Genomic DNA, 22296 nt, shown 5'->3' on the forward strand with positions numbered 1-22296 from the left:
ACTCCCAGCGGCAACAACAGCAGCGCCAGCAGCAGTAGGCGTTACACGCAAGGATGCATCGGAGGAATCCCAGGCAGGAGAGGACTCGTCAGACTTGCCAGTGACATGGCCTGCAGGACTATTGGCATTCCTGGGGAAGGAGGAAATTGACACTGAGGGAGTTGGTGGGGTGGTTTGCGTGAGCTTGGTTACAAGAGGAAGGGATTTACTGGTCAGTGGACTGCTTCCGCTGTCACCCAAAGTTTTTGAACTTGTCACTGACTTATTATGAATGCGCTGCAGGTGACGTATAAGGGAGGATGTTCCGAGGTGGTTAACGTCCTTACCCCTACTTATTACAGCTTGACAAAGGGAACACACGGCTTGACACCTGTTGTCCGCATTTCTGGTGAAATACCTCCACACCGAAGAGCTGATTTTTTTGGTATTTTCACCTGGCATGTCAACGGCCATATTCCTCCCACGGACAACAGGTGTCTCCCCGGGTGCCTGACTTAAACAAACCACCTCACCATCAGAATCCTCCTGGTCAATTTCCTCCCCAGCGCCAGCAACACCCATATCCTCCTCATCCTGGTGTACTTCAACACTGACATCTTCAATCTGACTATCAGGAACTGGACTGCGGGTGCTCCTTCCAGCACTTGCAGGGGGCGTGCAAATGGTGGAAGGCGCATGCTCTTCACGTCCAGTGTTGGGAAGGTCAGGCATCGCAACCGACACAATTGGACTCTCCTTGTGGATTTGGGATTTCAAAGAACGCACAGTTCTTTGCGGTGCTTTTGCCAGCTTGAGTCTTTTCAGTTTTCTAGCGAGAGGCTGAGTGCTTCCATCCTCATGTGAAGCTGAACCACTAGCCATGAACATAGGCCAGGGCCTCAGCCGTTCCTTGCCACTCCGTGTGGTAAATGGCATATTGGCAAGTTTACGCTTCTCCTCCGACAATTTTATTTTAGGTTTTGGAGTCCTTTTTTTTCTGATATTTGGTGTTTTGGATTTGACATGCTCTGTACTATGACATTGGGCATCGGCCTTGGCAGACGACGTTGCTGGCATTTCATCGTCTCGGCCATGACTAGTGGCAGCAGCTTCAGCACGAGGTGGAAGTGGATCTTGATCTTTCCCTAATTTTGGAACCTCAACTTTTTTGTTCTCCATATTTTATAGGCAGAACTAAAAGGCACCTCAGGTAAACAATGGAGATGGATGGATTGGATACTAGTATACAATTATGGACGGACTGCCACGGTTAGGTGGTATAAAAAAACCACGGTTAGGTGGTATATAATACAATTATGGATGGACGGACTGCCTGCCGAGTGCCGACACAGAGGTAGCCACAGCCGTGAACTACCGCACTGTACACTGGTTGATAAAGAGATAGTAGTATACTCGTAACAACTAGTATGACGACGGTATAAAGAATGAAAAAAAAACCACGGTTAGGTGGTATATATTATAATACAATTATGGTTGGACGGACTGCCTGCCGAGTGCCGACACAGAGGTAGCCACAGCCGTGAACTACCGCACTGTACACTGGTTGATAAAGAGATAGTAGTATACTCGTAACAACTAGTATGACGACGGTATAAAGAATGAAAAAAAAACCACGGTTAGGTGGTATATAATACAATTATGGTTGGACGGACTGCCTGCCGAGTGCCGACACAGAGGTAGCCACAGCCGTGAACTACCGCACTGTACACTGGTTGATAAAGAGATAGTAGTATACTCGTAACAACTAGTATGACGACGGTATAAAGAATGAAAAAAAAACCACGGTTAGGTGGTATATAATACAATTATGGTTGGACGGACTGCCTGCCGAGTGCCGACACAGAGGTAGCCACAGCCGTGAACTACCGCACTGTACACTGGTTGATAAAGAGATAGTAGTATACTCGTAACAACTAGTATGACGACGGTATAAAGAATGAAAAAAAAACCACGGTTAGGTGGTATATATTATAATACAATTATGGATGGACGGACTGCCTGCCGAGTGCCGACACAGAGGTAGCCACAGCCGTGAACTACCGCACTGTACACTGGTTGATAAAGAGATAGTAGTATACTCGTAACAACTAGTATGACGACGGTATAAAGAATGAAAAAAAAAACACGGTTAGGTGGTATATAATACAATTATGGTTGGACGGACTGCCTGCTGAGTGCCGACACAGAGGTAGCCACAGCCGTGAACTACCGCACTGTACACTGGTTGATAAAGAGATAGTAGTATACTCGTAACAACTAGTATGACGACGGTATAAAGAATGAAAAAAAAACCACGGTTAGGTGGTATATAATACAATTATGGTTGGACGGACTGCCTGCCGAGTGCCGACACAGAGGTAGCCACAGCCGTGAACTACCGCACTGTACACTGGTTGATAAAGAGATAGTAGTATACTCGTAACAACTAGTATGACGACGGTATAAAGAATGAAAAAAAAACCACGGTTAGGTGGTATATATTATAATACAATTATGGTTGGACGGACTGCCTGCCGAGTGCCGACACAGAGGTAGCCACAGCCGTGAACTACCGCACTGTACACTGGTTGATAAAGAGATGGTAGTATACTCGTAACAACTAGTATGACGACGGTATAAAGAATGAAAAAAAAACCACGGTTAGGTGGTATATATTATAATACAATTATGGATGGACGGACTGCCTGCCGAGTGCCGACACAGAGGTAGCCACAGCCGTGAACTACCGCACTGTACACTGGTTGATAAAGAGATAGTAGTATACTCGTAACAACTAGTATGACGACGGTATAAAGAATGAAAAAAAAACCACGGTTAGGTGGTATATAATACAATTATGGTTGGACGGACTGCCTGCCGAGTGCCGACACAGAGGTAGCCACAGCCGTGAACTACCGCACTGTACACTGGTTGATAAAGAGATAGTAGTATACTCGTAACAACTAGTATGACGACGGTATAAAGAATGAAAAAAAAACCACGGTTAGGTGGTATATATTATAATACAATTATGGATGGACGGACTGCCTGCCGAGTGCCGACACAGAGGTAGCCACAGCCGTGAACTACCGCACTGTACTGTGTCTGCTGCTAATATAGACTGGTTGATAAAGAGATAGTATACAATACTACTAATATACTGGTGGTCAGGCACTGGTCACCACTAGTCACACTGGCAGTGGCACTCCTGCAGCAAAAGTGTGCACTGTTTAATTTTAATATAATATTATTTATCATGTACTCCTGGCTCCTGCTATAACAACCTGCAGTGCTCCCCAGTCTCCTCCACAATTATAAGCTTTATATACAATACATTGATGTGCAGCACACTGGGCTGAGCAGTGCACACAGACTGAGTCACTGTGTGACTGTGTATCGTTTTTTTCAGGCAGAGAACGGATATATTAAATAAAACAAACAACTGCACTGTCTCTGGTGGTCACTGGTCACTGTGGTCGTCAGTCACTAAACTCTGTCTGCACTCTCTTCTAATCTACAGTATCACAGCAATCTCTCTCTCTCTCTTCTAAATCTAATCTAAATGGAGAGGACGCCAGCCACGTCCTCTCCCTATCAATCTCAATGCACGTGTGAAAATGGCGGCGACGCGCGGCTCCTTATATAGAATCCGAGTCTCGCGAGAATCCGACAGCGTCATGATGACGTTCGGGCGCGCTCGGGTTAACCGAGCAAGGCGGGAAGATCCGAGTCGCTCGGACCCGTGAAAAAAAAAGTGAAGTTCGTGCGGGTTCGGATTCAAAGAAACCGAACCCGCTCATCTCTAGTTTACACTGGAAAAGAGGAGATTAAGAGGGGACATGATCAACATTTACAAATATATAAGGGGACATTATACAGATCTTGCGCAGGACCTGTTTTGGTTAGATCAACACAGAGAACTCGTAAACACTCGCTCAGGTTAGAGGAGAGGAGATTCCGCACAATACGGCGTAAAGGCTTTTTTACGGTAAGGACGATACGTGTTTGGAATTCCCTGCCTGAGGGAGTTGTAATGGCGGACTCAGTCAACACCTTTAAGAATGGGTTAGATAAATTCCTAATGGAAAAGGATATCCAGGGTTACGGGGCATAGTCACGCACTATGGTTATTATAAAAAAGAAGGGTAAAACGTAACGGCAGTCATCAACTCCAGTCAAAATTTTCTACAAAATAATTGTGCATAGGAGACCACAAATAGGTTGAACTTGATGGACAATTGTCTTTTTTCAACCTTAGATACTATGTATGTTACTGCTGCTCCACTTTCCACCAGGTACACGGCCAGGATTGTTAACTGCCCATCCCTGTATTTACACAGCTCAGGCCGCCTAAGGGTTTGTGGTCGCCATCACAAAGCTTGCTACTATACAGAAAAATATATGACAATGTAGAAGACATGATATAGTAGACCTCCTAGACGTCTTTAGTCATTGCTCATCTGCAGAGTTGATCATTCAAATTCGTTATTGGTCAGCTTCCCACCAGTAGTTCCTGCTTTTTTCACATTTTAAAGGCCTAGCTACCAAAGGGCAAAGAGCCCTGTCTCTGGAGAAAAACAATGTTTTTGAAGATGATAGTACTCATTATCGCCCTAAACATGAAAGGATTTACCACCAGCCTTTGCATGGGGAAAGCTACTTCTGACACCTGTTCCACGCTCACCAACTTACATTGATATTAACAGAACGGTATCTGGTTGATAGACAGTGTCTAGTTAGACAGTCAATAGATAGACACCATATGTTAGACAGACATTAGGTCGACAGGGTCAAAAGGTCGACAGGGTCAAAAGGTCAACATGAAAAAGATAGACAGTACAAAAGGTTGACATGGTCAAAAGGTACACCTTTTTTTTCAAATTTTACATGTTTGTGGACTATTTCATACCTTCTCTATCCATGTTGGCACAGAGTTGCAACGAGCCACCAAACCCGAAGCGTGGCGAGCGAAGCGACCATTTTCATGTCGACATTTTGACCCTGTCAACCTTTTGTACTGTCTACCTTTTTTATGTTGACCCCTTGACCCTGTCAACCTTTTGACCCTGTTGACCTAATGTCTGTCTAACATGTGGTGTCTATCTATTGGCTATCTAACTAGACACTATCTATCTATCACTCCACACCAGTATATATATATTTTTCAAGTAAAAAAAACTTTATTTATATTTTATTCCCCACTAGTGATGCTGATAGCCCAAATCTGGGCTGGCAATTCCACTGCTCACTCCCTCTCAAGGATAGTATCATCAGGCAGTGATGCTCATCTGTATTTTTCATAACTGTCGACAATAAGTGACTTATTGCTGCAGTAAAAAAATAATCATACTTGTTGTAGTGGTCGGGCCAATAATAATATCTGGTAGGCCCGTTATTCCCAGACAGTTATTGCTAATGTAATAAGTACCGTTCTGGCTGAACCGGCAAATTAAATGGTTCCTGCTTCAGTTACAAGAAGTGAAGCGTCATAAAAATAAGTTAAGAAACTGCTGAACTGAGAACTTTTCCACTACAAGAGATCTCTGGATCATGCTAATCAGTTGCCATGCAATGTGGCAGGCGGCTCCAGACACAGAGCTGTGCTTTCACATTGACTTGTTGTGTTACTGCTAGAGATGTGCGGCTGGCACTTTTAGTGTTTTGGTTTTGGTTCTAATTCCCCGCTCGTGTTTTGATTTTGGATTTGTTTTGCCAAAACCACCCTTTCGTGTTTTGGTTTTGGATCTGGATGATTTTTTTGGGGGAAAACAGCTAAAATCACAGAATTTGGGGGTAATTTTGATCCTACAGTATTATTAATCTCAATAAAATTCATTTCCACTCATTTCCAGTCTATTCTGAACACCTCACAATATTGTTTTTAGGCCAAAAGGTTGCACCGAGGTGTCTGTATGACTAAGCTAAGTGACACAAGTGTGCGGCACAAACACCTGGCCCATTTAGGAGTGTCATTGCAGTGTCAGACAGGAGGGCACTTTAAAAAAAATAGTACCCAAGCAGCACATCATGCCAAGAAGTAAAAGAGGGCAATGAGGTAGCTGTATGACTAAGCTAAGTGACACAAACAATTGGCCCATCTAGGAGTGGCACTGAAGTGTCAGACAGGAGGGCAGATATAAAAAAAAGGCCACAAACAGCACATCATGCAAAGATGTAAAAGAGGGCAATGAGTTAGCTGTATGACTAAGCTAAGCAAAACAAGTGTGTGTCACAAACACCTGGCCCTTCTAGGGCTGGCACTGCAGTCCCACTGCACTAGGGGTGGATACCGGACGCACGTCTAACTAGAGATGAGCGGGTTCGGTTTCTTTGAATCCGAACCCGCACGAACTTCACTTTTTTTTTCACGGGTCCGAGCGACTCGGATCTTCCCGCCTTGCTCGGTTAACCCGAGCGCGCCCGAACGTCATCATGACGCTGTCGGATTCTCGCGAGACTCGGATTCTATATAAGGAGCCGCGCGTCGCCGCCATTTTCACACGTGCATTGAGATTGATAGGGAGAGGACGTGGCTGGCGTCCTCTCCATTAGAATAGATTAGAAGAGAGAGAGAGAGAGAGAGATTGTGCAGACAGAGTTTACCACAGTGACCAGTGCAGTTGTTGTTAAGTTAACTTTTATTTAATATATCCGTTCTCTGCTATATCCGTTCTCTGCCTGAAAAAAACGATACACAGCAGTCACACAGTGTGACTCAGTCTGTGTGCACTCAGCTCAGCCCAGTGTGCTGCACATCAATGTATAAAAGCTTATAATAATTGTGGGGGAGACTGGGGAGCACTGCAGGTTGTTATAGCAGGAGCCAGGAGTACATAATATTATATTAATTTAAAATTAAACAGTGCACACTTTTGCTGCAGGAGTGCCACTGCCAGTGTGACTAGTGGTGACCAGTGCCTGACCACCAGTATAGTAGTATATTGTTGTATACTATCTCTTTATCAACCAGTCTATATTAGCAGCAGACACAGTACAGTGCGGTAGTTCACGGCTGTGGCTACCTCTGTGTCGGCAGTCGGCACTCGGCAGGCAGTCCGTCCATCCATAATTGTATAATTATATACCACCTAACCGTGGTATTTTTTTTTCTTTCTTTATACCGTCGTCATAGTCATACTAGTTGTTACGAGTATACTACTATCTCTTTATCAACCAGTGTACAGTGCGGTAGTTCACGGCTGTGGCTACCTCTGTGTCGGCAGTCGGCAGGCAGTCCGTCCATCCATAATTGTATTATAATATATACCACCTAACCGTGGTTTTTTTTTCATTCTTTATACCGTCATAGTGTCATACTAGTTGTTACGAGTATACTACTATCTCTTTATCAACCAGTGTACAGTGCGGTAGTTCACGGCTGTGGCTACCTCTGTGTCGGCAGTCGGCAGGCAGTCCGTCCATCCATAATTGTATTATAATATATACCACCTAACCGTGGTTTTTTTTTCATTCTTTATACCGTCATAGTCAGTCATACTAGTTGTTACGAGTATACTACTATCTCTTTATCAACCAGTGTACAGTGCGGTAGTTCACGGCTGTGGCTACCTCTGTGTCGGCACTCGGCAGGCAGTCCGTCCATCCATAATTGTATTATAATATATACCACCTAACCGTGGTTTTTTTTTCATTCTTTATACCGTCATAGTGTCATACTAGTTGTTACGAGTATACTACTATCTCTTTATCAACCAGTGTACAGTGCGGTAGTTCACGGCTGTGGCTACCTCTGTGTCGGCAGTCGGCAGGCAGTCCGTCCATCCATAATTGTATTATAATATATACCACCTAACCGTGGTTTTTTTTTCATTCTTTATACCGTCATAGTGTCATACTAGTTGTTACGAGTATACTACTATCTCTTTATCAACCAGTGTACAGTGCGGTAGTTCACGGCTGTGGCTACCTCTGTGTCGGAACTCGGCAGGCAGTCCGTCCATCCATAATTGTATTATTATAATATATACCACCTAACCGTGGTTTTTTTTTCATTCTTTATACCGTCATAGTGTCATACTAGTTGTTACGAGTATACTACTATCTCTTTATCAACCAGTGTACAGTGCGGTAGTTCACGGCTGTGGCTACCTCTGTGTCGGCAGTCGGCAGGCAGTCCGTCCATCCATAATTGTATTATAATATATACCACCTAACCGTGGTTTTTTTTTCATTCTTTATACCGTCATAGTGTCATACTAGTTGTTACGAGTATACTACTATCTCTTTATCAACCAGTGTACAGTGCGGTAGTTCACGGCTGTGGCTACCTCTGTGTCGGAACTCGGCAGGCAGTCCGTCCATCCATAATTGTATTATTATAATATATACCACCTAACCGTGGTTTTTTTTTCATTCTTTATACCGTCATAGTGTCATACTAGTTGTTACGAGTATACTACTATCTCTTTATCAACCAGTGTACAGTGCGGTAGTTCACGGCTGTGGCTACCTCTGTGTCGGCAGTCGGCAGGCAGTCCGTCCATCCATAATTGTATTATAATATATACCACCTAACCGTGGTTTTTTTTTCATTCTTTATACCGTCATAGTGTCATACTAGTTGTTACGAGTATACTACTATCTCTTTATCAACCAGTGTACAGTGCGGTAGTTCACGGCTGTGGCTACCTCTGTGTCGGCAGTCGGCAGGCAGTCCGTCCATCCATAATTGTATTATAATATATACCACCTAACCGTGGTTTTTTTTTCATTCTTTATACCGTCATAGTGTCATACTAGTTGTTACGAGTATACTACTATCTCTTTATCAACCAGTGTACAGTGCGGTAGTTCACGGCTGTGGCTACCTCTGTGTCGGCAGTCGGCAGGCAGTCCGTCCATCCATAATTGTATTACAATATATACCACCTAACCGTGGTTTTTTTTTCATTCTTTATACCGTCATAGTGTCATACTAGTTGTTACGAGTATACTACTATCTCTTTATCAACCAGTGTACAGTGCGGTAGTTCACGGCTGTGGCTACCTCTGTGTCGGCAGTCGGCAGGCAGTCCGTCCATCCATAATTGTATTATAATATATACCACCTAACCGTGGTTTTTTTTTCATTCTTTATACCGTCGTCATACTAGTTGTTACGAGTATACTACTATCTCTTTATCAACCAGTGTACAGTGCGGTAGTTCACGGCTGTGGCTACCTCTGTGTCGGCACTCGGCAGGCAGTCCGTCCAACCATAATTGTATTATAATATATACCACCTAACCGTGGTTTTTTTTTCATTCTTTATACCGTCGTCATACTAGTTGTTACGAGTATACTACTATCTCTTTATCAACCAGTGTACAGTGCGGTAGTTCACGGCTGTGGCTACCTCTGTGTCGGCACTCGGCAGGCAGTCCGTCCATCCATAATTGTATTATATACCACCTAACCGTGGTTTTTTTATACCACCTAACCGTGGCAGTCCGTCCATAATTGTATACTAGTATCCAATCCATCCATCTCCATTGTTTACCTGAGGTGCCTTTTAGTTCTGCCTATAAAATATGGAGAACAAAAAAGTTGAGGTTCCAAAATTAGGGAAAGATCAAGATCCACTTCCACCTCGTGCTGAAGCTGCTGCCACTAGTCATGGCCGAGACGATGAAATGCCAGCAACGTCGTCTGCCAAGGCCGATGCCCAATGTCATAGTACAGAGCATGTCAAATCCAAAACACCAAATATCAGAAAAAAAAGGACTCCAAAACCTAAAATAAAATTGTCGGAGGAGAAGCGTAAACTTGCCAATATGCCATTTACCACACGGAGTGGCAAGGAACGGCTGAGGCCCTGGCCTATGTTCATGGCTAGTGGTTCAGCTTCACATGAGGATGGAAGCACTCAGCCTCTCGCTAGAAAACTGAAAAGACTCAAGCTGGCAAAAGCACCGCAAAGAACTGTGCGTTCTTTGAAATCCCAAATCCACAAGGAGAGTCCAATTGTGTCGTTTGCGATGCCTGACCTTCCCAACACTGGACGTGAAGAGCATGCGCCTTCCACTATTTGCATGCCCCCTGCAAGTGCTGGAAGGAGCACCCGCAGTCCAGTTCCTGATAGTCAGATTGAAGATGTCAGTGTTGAAGTACACCAGGATGAGGAGGATATGGGTGTTGCTGGCGCTGGGGAGGAAATTGACCAGGAGGATTCTGATGGTGAGGTGGTTTGTTTAAGTCAGGCACCCGGGGAGACACCTGTTGTCCGTGGGAGGAATATGGCCGTTGACATGCCAGGTGAAAATACCAAAAAAATCAGCTCTTCGGTGTGGAGGTATTTCACCAGAAATGCGGACAACAGGTGTCAAGCCGTGTGTTCCCTTTGTCAAGCTGTAATAAGTAGGGGTAAGGACGTTAACCACCTCGGAACATCCTCCCTTATACGTCACCTGCAGCGCATTCATAATAAGTCAGTGACAAGTTCAAAAACTTTGGGTGACAGCGGAAGCAGTCCACTGACCAGTAAATCCCTTCCTCTTGTAACCAAGCTCACGCAAACCACCCCACCAACTCCCTCAGTGTCAATTTCCTCCTTCCCCAGGAATGCCAATAGTCCTGCAGGCCATGTCACTGGCAAGTCTGACGAGTCCTCTCCTGCCTGGGATTCCTCCGATGCATCCTTGCGTGTAACGCCTACTGCTGCTGGCGCTGCTGTTGTTGCCGCTGGGAGTCGATGGTCATCCCAGAGGGGAAGTCGTAAGCCCACTTGTACTACTTCCAGTAAGCAATTGACTGTTCAACAGTCCTTTGCGAGGAAGATGAAATATCACAGCAGTCATCCTACTGCAAAGCGGATAACTGAGTCCTTGACAACTATGTTGGTGTTAGACGTGCGTCCGGTATCCGCCGTTAGTTCACAGGGAACTAGACAATTTATTGAGGCAGTGTGCCCCCGTTACCAAATACCATCTAGGTTCCACTTCTCTAGGCAGGCGATACCGAGAATGTACACGGACGTCAGAAAAAGACTCACCAGTGTCCTAAAAAATGCAGTTGTACCCAATGTCCACTTAACCACGGACATGTGGACAAGTGGAGCAGGGCAGGGTCAGGACTATATGACTGTGACAGCCCACTGGGTAGATGTATGGACTCCCGCCGCAAGAACAGCAGCGGCGGCACCAGTAGCAGCATCTCGCAAACGCCAACTCTTTCCTAGGCAGGCTACGCTTTGTATCACCGCTTTCCAGAATACGCACACAGCTGAAAACCTCTTACGGCAACTGAGGAAGATCATCGCGGAATGGCTTACCCCAATTGGACTCTCCTGTGGATTTGTGGCATCGGACAACGCCAGCAATATTGTGTGTGCATTAAATATGGGCAAATTCCAGCACGTCCCATGTTTTGCACATACCTTGAATTTGGTGGTGCAGAATTTTTTAAAAAACGACAGGGGCGTGCAAGAGATGCTGTCGGTGGCCAGAAAAATTGCGGGACACTTTCGGCGTACAGGCACCACGTACAGAAGACTGGAGCACCACCAAAAACTACTGAACCTGCCCTGCCATCATCTGAAGCAAGAAGTGGTAACGAGGTGGAATTCAACCCTCTATATGCTTCAGAGGTTGGAGGAGCAGCAAAAGGCCATTCAAGCCTATACAATTGAGCACGATATAGGAGATGGAATGCACCTGTCTCAAGTGCAGTGGAGAATGATTTCAACGTTGTGCAAGGTTCTGATGCCCTTTGAACTTGCCACACGTGAAGTCAGTTCAGACACTGCCAGCCTGAGTCAGGTCATTCCCCTCATCAGGCTTTTGCAGAAGAAGCTGGAGGCATTGAAGAAGGAGCTAACACGGAGCGATTCCGCTAGGCATGTGGGACTTGTGGATGCAGCCCTTAATTCGCTTAACAAGGATTCACGGGTGGTCAATCTGTTGAAATCAGAGCACTACATTTTGGCCACCGTGCTCGATCCTAGATTTAAAGCCTACCTTGGATCTCTCTTTCCGGCAGACACAGGTCTGCTGGGGTTGAAAGACCTGCTGGTGACAAAATTGTCAAGTCAAGCGGAACGCGACCTGTCAACATCTCCTCCTTCACATTCTCCCGCAACTGGGGGTGCGAGGAAAAGGCTCAGAATTCCGAGCCCACCCGCTGGCGGTGATGCAGGGCAGTCTGGAGCGACTGCTGATGCTGACATCTGGTCCGGACTGAAGGACCTGACAACGATTACGGACATGTCGTCTACTGTGACTGCATATGATTCTCTCAACATTGATAGAATGGTGGAGGATTATATGAGTGACCGCATCCAAGTAGGCACGTCACACAGTCCGTACTTATACTGGCAGGAAAAAGAGGCAATTTGGAGGCCCTTGCACAAACTGGCTTTATTCTACCTAAGTTGCCCTCCCACAAGTGTGTACTCCGAAAGAGTGTTTAGTGCCGCCGCTCACCTTGTCAGCAATCGGCGTACGAGGTTACATCCAGAAAATGTGGAGAAGATGATGTTCATTAAAATGAATTATAATCAATTCCTCCGCGGAGACATTGACCAGCAGCAATTGCCTCCACAAAGTACACAGGGAGCTGAGATGGTGGATTCCAGTGGGGACGAATTGATAATCTGTGAGGAGGGGGATGTACACGGTGATATATCGGAGGGTGAAGATGAGGTGGACATCTTGCCTCTGTAGAGCCAGTTTGTGCAAGGAGAGATTAATTGCTTCTTTTTTGGGGGGGGTCCAAACCAACCCGTCATATCAGTCACAGTCGTGTGGCAGACCCTGTCACTGAAATGATGGGTTGGTTAAAGTGTGCATGTCCTGTTTTGTTTATACAACATAAGGGTGGGTGGGAGGGCCCAAGGATAATTCCATCTTGCACCTCTTTTTTCTTTTCTTTTTCTTTGCATCATGTGCTGATTGGGGAGGGTTTTTTGGAAGGGACATCCTGCGTGACACTGCAGTGCCACTCCTAGATGGGCCCGGTGTTTGTGTCGGCCACTAGGGTCGCTAATCTTACTCACACAGCTACCTCATTGCGCCTCTTTTTTTCTTTGCGTCATGTGCTGTTTGGGGAGGGTTTTTTGGAAGGGACATCCTGCGTGACACTGCAGTGCCACTCCTAGATGTGCCCGGTGTTTGTGTCGGCCACTAGGGTCGCTAATCTTACTCACACAGTCAGCTACCTCATTGCGCCTCTTTTTTTCTTTGCGTCATGTGCTGTTTGGGGAGGGTTTTTTGGAAGGGCCATCCTGCGTGACACTGCAGTGCCACTCCTAGATGGGCCCGGTGTTTGTGTCGGCCACTAGGGTCGCTAATCTTACTCACACAGCTACCTCATTGCGCCTCTTTTTTTCTTTGCGTCATGTGCTGTTTGGGGAGGGTTTTTTGGAAGGGACATCCTGCGTGACACTGCAGTGCCACTCCTAGATGGGCCCGGTGTTTGTGTCGGCCACTAGGGTCGCTTATCTTACTCACACAGCGACCTCGGTGCAAATTTTAGGACTAAAAATAATATTGTGAGGTGTGAGGTATTCAGAATAGACTGAAAATGAGTGTAAATTATGGTTTTTGAGGTTAATAATACTTTGGGATCAAAATGACCCCCAAATTCTATGATTTAAGCTGTTTTTTAGTGTTTTTGGAAAAAAACACCCGAATCCAAAACACACCCGAATCCGACAAAAATAATTCGGTGAGGTTTTGCCAAAACGCGTTCGAACCCAAAACACGGCCGCGGAACCGAACCCATAACCAAAACACAAAACCCGAAAAATTTCAGGCGCTCATCTCTACGTCTAACACCAGCATAGTTGTTATGGCTTCAGTAATCCGCTTTGCAACAGGGTATATATATATACGGCAGTATCACTGGACTGGACTTATACGCCAGTACCACTGTAATTATACGGCAGGATCACTGGACTTATATGGCAGTACCGCTGGACATATACGACAGTATCAATGGACATATACGGCAGTATCACTGGACTGGACTTATACACCAGTACCCCTGGAATTATACGGCAGGATCACTGGACTTATACGGCAGGATCACTGGATTTATACGGCAGTATCAGTGGACATATATGGTAGGATCACTGGACATATGCAGCAGTACAGCTGGACATATATGGCAGTATCAATGGACATATACGGCAGTAACACTGGACATATACGGCAGTATCACTAGACTGGATTTATCACAAGAATTATACAGCAATATCACTGTAATTATAAGCCAGTATAACGGGAATTATATGGCAATATCACTGTAATTATAAGGCAATATCACAGGAATTATACGCCAGTATCACTGTAATTATACGCCAGGATCACGGAAATTATATGGCAATATCACTGTAATTATACGGCAATCTCACAGGAATTATACGCCAGTTTCCCGAGAATTATACAGCAATATCACTGTAATTATACGCCAGTATCACGGGAATTATATGACAAAAACACTGTAATTATACGGCAATATCACAGGAATTATACGCCAGTATCCCAAGAATTATACAGCAATATCACTGTAATTATACGCCAGTATCACTGGAATTATATGGCAATATTACTGTAATTATACGGCAATATCACAGGAATTATACGCCAGTATCCCGAGAATTATACAGCAATATCACTGTAATTATATGCCAGTATCACGGGAATTATATGGCAATATCACTGTAATTACACGGCAATATCACAGGAATTATACGCCAGTATCCCGAGAATTATACGGCAATATCAATGTAATTATACGCCAGTATCACAGGAATTATATGGCAATATCACTGTAATTTTACGGCAGTATCACAGGAATTATACGCCAGTATCCCAAGAATTATACGCCAATATCACTGTAATTATACGCCAGTATCACGGAAATTATATGGCAATATCACTGTAATTATACGGCAATCTCACAGGAATTATACGCCAGTTTCCCGAGAATTATACAGCAATATCACTGTAATTATACGCCAGTTTCAAAGGAATTATATGGCAATACCACTGTAATTATATGGCAGTATCACAGGAATTATACGCCAGTATCCCGGGAATTATACGACAATATTACTGTAATTATACGCCAGTATCACGGGAATTATATGACAAAATCACTGTAATTATACGACAATATCACAGGAATTATACGCCAGTATCCCAAGAATTATACAGCAATATCACTGTAATTATACGCCAGTATCACTGGAATTATATGGCAATATTACTGTAATTATACGGCAATATCACAGGAATTATACGCCAGTATCCCGAGAATTATACAGCAATATCACTGTAATTATACGCCAGTATCACGGGAATTATATGGCAATATCACTGTAATTACACGGCAATATCACAGGAATTATACGCCAGTATCCCGAGAATTATACGGCAATATCAATGTAATTATACGCCAGTATCACAGGAATTATATGGCAATATTACTGTAATTATACGGCAATATCACAAGAATTATACGCCAGTATCCCAAGAATTATACAGCAATATCACTGTAATTATACGCCAGTATCACGGAAATTATATGGCAATATCACTCTAATTATACGGCAATCTCACAGGAATTATACGCCAGTTTCCCGAGAATTATACAGCAATATCACTGTAATTATACGCCAGTTTCACAGGAATTATATGGCAATACCACTGTAATTATATGGCAGTATCACAGGAATTATACGCCAGTATCCCGAGAATTATACGGCAATATTACTGTAATTATACGCCAGTATCACGGGAATTATATGACAAAATCACTGTAATTATACGGCAATATCACAGGAATTATACGCCAGTATCCCAAGAATTATACGCCAATATCACTGTAATTATACGCCAGTATCACGGAAATTATATGGCAATATCACTGTAATTATACGGCAATCTCACAGGAATTATACGCCAGTTTCCCGAGAATTATACAGCAATATCACTGTAATTATACGCCAGTATCACAGGAATTATATGGCAATATTACTGTAATTATACGGCAATATCACAAGAATTATACGCCAGTATCCCAAGAATTATACAGCAATATCACTGTAATTATACGCCAGTATCACGGAAATTATATGGCAATATCACTCTAATTATACGGCAATCTCACAGGAATTATACGCCAGTTTCCCGAGAATTATACAGCAATATCACTGTAATTATACGCCAGTTTCACAGGAATTATATGGCAATACCACTGTAATTATATGGCAGTATCACAGGAATTATACGCCAGTATCCCGAGAATTATACGGCAATATTACTGTAATTATACGCCAGTATCACGGGAATTATATGACAAAATCACTGTAATTATACGGCAATATCACAGGAATTATACGCCAGTATCCCAAGAATTATACAGCAATATCACTGTAATTATACGCCAGTATCACTGGAATTATATGGCAATATTACTGTAATTATACGGCAATATCACAGGAATTATACGCCAGTATCCCGAGAATTATACAGCAATATCACTGTAATTATACGCCAGTATCACGGGAATTATATGGCAATATCACTGTAATTACACGGCAATATCACAGGAATTATACGCCAGTATCCCGAGAATTATACGGCAATATCAATGTAATTATACGCCAGTATCACAGGAATTATATGGCAATATTACTGTAATTATACGGCAATATCACAGGAATTATACGCCAGTATCCCGAGAATTATACAGCAATATCACTGTAATTATACGCCAGTATCACGGGAATTATATGGCAATATCACCGTAATTACACGGCAATATCACAGGAATTATACGCCAGTATCCCGAGAATTATACGGCAATATCACTGTAATTATACACCAGTATCACAGGAATTATACGGCAATATCACAGGAATTATACAGCAATATTACTGGTATTATACGCCAGCAACACTGGATATATGGCAGAAGGGGACACCACTATTGTGACTGGACACTGGACTGATGCTGCACAAGAGAGACACTACCCCTGGTCTGATGCAAGACAACACAGCAAAACTACAAGGGACTTATACAGCAGCACTGGGGACATATAGCAGCAGAGGACACCAACACTGTGACTGGCTGGACCAAAGCCGGCCCTAGGCATAGGCAAACTAGGCAATTGCCTAGGGCATTTGGTATGCCCAGGAGCACAAGCAGCTTCTGCTGATTAAAATGATATGCAGCATGTCTATATTCTCTGTGTGACTGCGGCTGTATCTGCATACGAAATGCTACATTACAGTGTATTCTTGGAAATCACTGTAATGTAGCATTTCGTATGCAGATATAGCCACAGTCACATACAGAATATAGTCATGCCGCATTTCATTTTAATCAGCAGAAAATGCTTTTGCATCCTAGCCACATAGTAATGCAAATAAGACGCATTTTCATAAAAAAAAAGGGTGCCCAACGTTAGCAGAGCCGACTCACACCAGGCATCTCCTGCTGCATGGAGTATTGAGGCATCTGTATCCAAGCAGACAAGGGGTGCAGGGTCAGAGACAAAACTAGTGGTGGTGCTAGGGGGCACCAGACAAAATGTTGCCTAGGGCATCATGTTGGTTAGGGCCGGCTCTGGGCTGGACTGATGCAGCATAAGACACTGACTACACTGGACTGAGCAGCAGAAGACAGCACTAGAATCGCCACTAGATGGAGACACGTCCTCTCAATACACTCTCCGAGACTGGAGTGAAAATGGGCGCGACGCGCGGCTCCTTTTATGGAATCCAAATCCTGCGAGAATTCAACAGCGGGATGATGACGTTTTGCCTTGTTCTGGTTTCCGAGTCAGGCGGGAAAACCCAAGCTTGACTCTGATCTGGGCTCGTGGAGTGAAATCCGGTAGGGTTCGGTTCTCTGAGAACCGAACCTGCTCATCTCTAGTTACTGCAGGGCCAGCAGCAATGGTTACTCAGAGCCAGTCAGAGGTGCCAAGCACAGACATCACTAGTTGCTAGAGATTGGATAATTAGTTATGGCGGATTTCTGAAAGACAAACGGGACAGGAGCTGGGGACATATTGTCAGTTACTGAGTATGATAAAGAGTACTTTAAAACTTCCAAAAAATGAGCCTAATGGGTTTACAGGATGCTTTTTGCACATCACCATTGTGAGTTGATGATCAATAATATATGGGTCAAAGTGAGTAAAACTAAAATACAGTTATTTATCAAACAAAGAAATATGATTAAAACAGCTCTGTAATAGTTTTATTTACCAAAGTGTGAAGAGACCTATTGCTGATATAGCTCATTATCACATCGGGATGTAGCTGGTATCCCAGCGGTCGGAATCCCGGAGGTCAATATACCTGCCAGAATGCCAGCAGCGCCGCCACAGCTATTCCCACTACTGGGTATCCACGACAACCATGGAGTGGGAATAGAACCTGTGGCGAGTGAACCGAGCCACCGAGCCCGCAGTGTGGCGAGCGTAGCGAGACTGCAAGGGGCTCCATTCCGCTTGCCTCCCTCCCATTCTGATGGTTGGGATTCTAGCGTCTGTATTTTGACAGCCGGGATTCCGACCGCTGGGATCGCGTACCCAACCCATCACATCACTATACTACAATAACCCAGTTAGCTTTAAGTGTTGCCAGCAAAAATCCACCATGCGTATTCATCAGCATGGGGGAGTCTATTTAACGAGCATCCCTGTTGTGCGTGTACCACAGGATTGTCTTTTCTAGTAACGCCATCTCGGGATGGCGGTAGCAGAGCAAAAGCATTAAAAAATGCTTTAGGTGTAAAATAAACTATTGTTTACAAAAGCAATGGTCTAATAATAATAATAATAATAATAATAATAATAATTAATTTATTAATAAAATAAAACTCTTATAAATCCACAAGTTACCAGCCAGTCAAAATGACGGAACAACATAACAGTAATGTCAGTGTCAGTGACTGTGCGATCCAGAACAAATCAACAGTTGAATTGCTCCTTCCTGCGCCATCTAGTGGCCACCAGCCCACAAAACATTCTATTTCCCCCAAGAGGGGTGAGGAGCAGCGTAAGTATTTTATTACATAGGATGTGAGAAAACATACATATGTTGTGTGTGTTTTGGGGTTTTAGTTACACATTATTTAGCATCAAATAATACACAGTAAAACTGAAAGCTTAAGAGTCTGGGCCTTGAATGATGCGGCACACTCGCACACGTGTGCACAGAGTAACAGAGACTGGACTGGCAAAGAGGTAAATTAACTAATACCACCCGACCAGTAATGCAGAGCATCTGACCTACGCTCTACTGCCTCAGCATTATTTTTTCAGAAGAACGTGATTTTTTTTTTAGTGCTGTGTTAAGCGGATGATAAAAATAAATTATTTATTTATTTATTAACAGTTTCTATTGGCAAAATTGGGGAAATATTAATAACTAGGGGTTTGATGTATCAAACAGTGAAAAGAATGGAGAAGTGGACCAGTGGAGAAGTTGCCCATAGCAACTAATTAGATTCTACTTATCATTTATCTAGCAACTTCTAAACGATAATAGCTAAAATCTGTTTGGTTGATATGGGCAACTGGTCCACTTCTCCATTCTTTTCATTGCATGGTACATCAACCACCAGATGCCTAAGGCGTATAGTGGTCTATACCAGTGGTTTCCAAACTTTTTTGAATCACGGCGCCCTAGAATATCAGAATTTTTTTCACGGCACCCCTAGGCCAAAAATTTCTTATTGAGAAATTTAGAAAGAAATATTACATTAAGTAGATCGCATTTATGTCATCCTTAGGGTCAGTTGTGTGGTGAGGGACAAGATTTGCTTCTGTTTGGCCACATATTTTATGACTGGCAGCCACCAGCACTGGTTTTGCCTATTATATTGACCATGAATAATTTGAATTGGTCCTGGACCACCAACCCAGGGCACCCCTGCAAGTGTCCCGAGGCACCCCAGGGAGCCACGGCACACAGTTTGGGGACCTCTGGTCTATACACTAAGCCTTAGAGAATGATAAAGTGGACGGAGATAAAGTACCAACCACTCAGCTCCTAACTGTTATTTTTCGAACACAGCCTATAAAATGGCAGTTAGGAGCTTACTGGCTGGTACTTTATCTCCATCCACTTTATCTCTCTCCATGGTTTAGTACAGAGACCCCATATTTACTAAAGTGCAGGTTTATAGAAGTGGAGATGTTGCCCAAAGCAACCAATCAGAGTCTACTTAACATTTATCTATCATCTTCCAGAAGATAGTAGTTAGAATCTGATTGGTTGCTATGGGCAACATCTCCTTCTATAACCTTCAATAAACCTGCACGTTAGTAAATATACACCTAAATGTCTGCTGGCTGTATTTTGCTGTCTTACTATGATTCAATATGCTTTTGCAGTCCAAAAAATGTTTACAAATATGTAAGGTTCGGTGTATTTTCTGTATAACGTAAAAAATACAAAAATATTAAAATATCAAATCTAAATATATTTCTGTATTTGTATATTTGTATTTTTCAAATGACAAACAAATGATAAAAATTAATGCTATATTATTTCTTAGCAAAGATCTACCATCCAAGGTCAGATAGCATCTAATACACACCTAGACAAAACCAGAATTACTTTTTTTTTTATAATTGAATGATAAAAAAAAAAAAAAAAATAGAATGCAAAAGGACTTCATTTGAATAAAAAAAAAAATAGGACAAATTTGTTTCTATTTTAATTATAATCTCTCAGCCCAGTCCTAAGAAAATATGAACTTTCAATTTATATTTCGAAGTGCGTTTTTTATTTTTTTATTTCATTTAGTAAATTTAGAAAAATATAATACATATTTATGTATAGGTATCTTTAATAATATTGCTTTGGTTACATTTTTATTTAAGATCAAATAAAGGGCTTGGTGTAAAACAGTATTTGGAAAGGGCACAAACAAGAATTCACAAAAAAACACGAAACAAAATCACAACGTGGCAAAAAAAAGCACATTTTGCTCTTAATATTAGATATGGCTAAGTCTACGCATTACTAGTTCACACTCTGTTGTTTCATTGTAGTCTGCATCTCATTCATTTCTTGTTCAAGAGATATTATTTTTAACATTATTATTCATTTTTGCTATTTATATCTCCATATTGTTTTGCATAGCGGCCCCTAATTTTCACAATACACTGACACTTTCAAAATAGCGAATAGTAATAAAAAAAATACCTTTTATTCTGTTTTGTTTCTGGTATTTCTCTGGATTGTAGACAACCGGTGGACTAAGCTTCACATAGTTTATGTAGTGACGATGACCTGCTGAAAAAAATATAAGACTCCTGAACTGTCAACAGCTGGGTTTCTTCAGCTCCTCCCACACTCGACCATTTTTAAATCATGTGTTTTCGTAAACCTATTTTTTCTTCTGCACTGAAAAATGTGGGAATGTAGCCAAGGAGACGCTACTTGAACTGTGTGTTTCATTATAACAATGGTTACAACTTTAGTCTGTGGATATTTTTTAATTTGCTAACTTTATTTCTGCTTTGCATGGACAAGGATTTGTGTTCTGTTCAGTTGAATTAAGACAGGCTGCAAACTGGTAACTAAAGTGTCCACATGTTTTTTTCTTTTTTTTACATTTCCAATTATCAAAAACATTTCAAATGTTTGTATGGACATACTGTATATATTTATATATGACCATTGTTTATGTATCACTTTAGAAGACACTATTCAGGGAAATACTATAGTATAATAAAAACAAAGTATAATTCAATAAAGTTCCTGACACCACAGAGCTTACATTCTAATTGTAGGTTGAAATACATATAGAGACAGAAGGTGGAGCAGCCAGAAAATCTGAATGCCATGTATGGCTGATACCGACTATTTGAATGTTTTCTTAATCATTATTATCATCATCATCATTATCATCATATGTTAGTAAAAGTTCTAGAGATGTGCGGGTTCGGATTTAACGCCAGAATTAACGCCAGTTCGGTTTAATCCGGATTTTTTCTATTGGCTATCCAAAACACGTGACATCCGTGAGCCAATAAGATGCCGTTTTGAGAACCGAGTAAATCCGAGTAAAACCGAGTAAAACCGAACCCGCTCATCTCTAGAAAAGTAAGCAGAGTGGACTCTCACCACGACTGTGCTGGAAAAACAACTGGTGAACGGATTTGCCACTGGTTCCTTCTCACATCGGCTTTGCACCAAGGACACCGCACTCTAGTGAGGACTTAGGACCCCGCAACCTTCACCATTTTCAGGGACCTAATTAATTAAGGGTACCTTCACCTCCAGCAGACACTCCTGTGGTAATGTTACATCTGGACTGTGCTCTCAGCCCTATAATATTTATATTCCTT

At 42.8% G+C, this 22296-nt stretch overlaps 1 protein-coding gene across 1 annotated transcript in view; it reads right to left on the reverse strand.

Annotated features, from left to right (window-relative positions):
- LOC134933306 (matrix metalloproteinase-21-like) overlaps positions 1–21231 on the reverse strand; it is a 105607-nt gene extending 84376 nt beyond the window's left edge. The window contains exon 1 of the mRNA XM_063928412.1: positions 21149–21231. The gene's annotated coding sequence lies outside the window, so the exon portion shown is untranslated. The remainder of the gene's footprint in view (positions 1–21148) is intronic.
- Between the last annotated feature and the right edge of the window lie 1065 nt (positions 21232–22296).

This window comes from Pseudophryne corroboree, chromosome 6 (assembly GCF_028390025.1).
Source record: "Pseudophryne corroboree isolate aPseCor3 chromosome 6, aPseCor3.hap2, whole genome shotgun sequence".
NCBI classification, from domain to species: Eukaryota; Metazoa; Chordata; class Amphibia; order Anura; family Myobatrachidae; genus Pseudophryne; species Pseudophryne corroboree.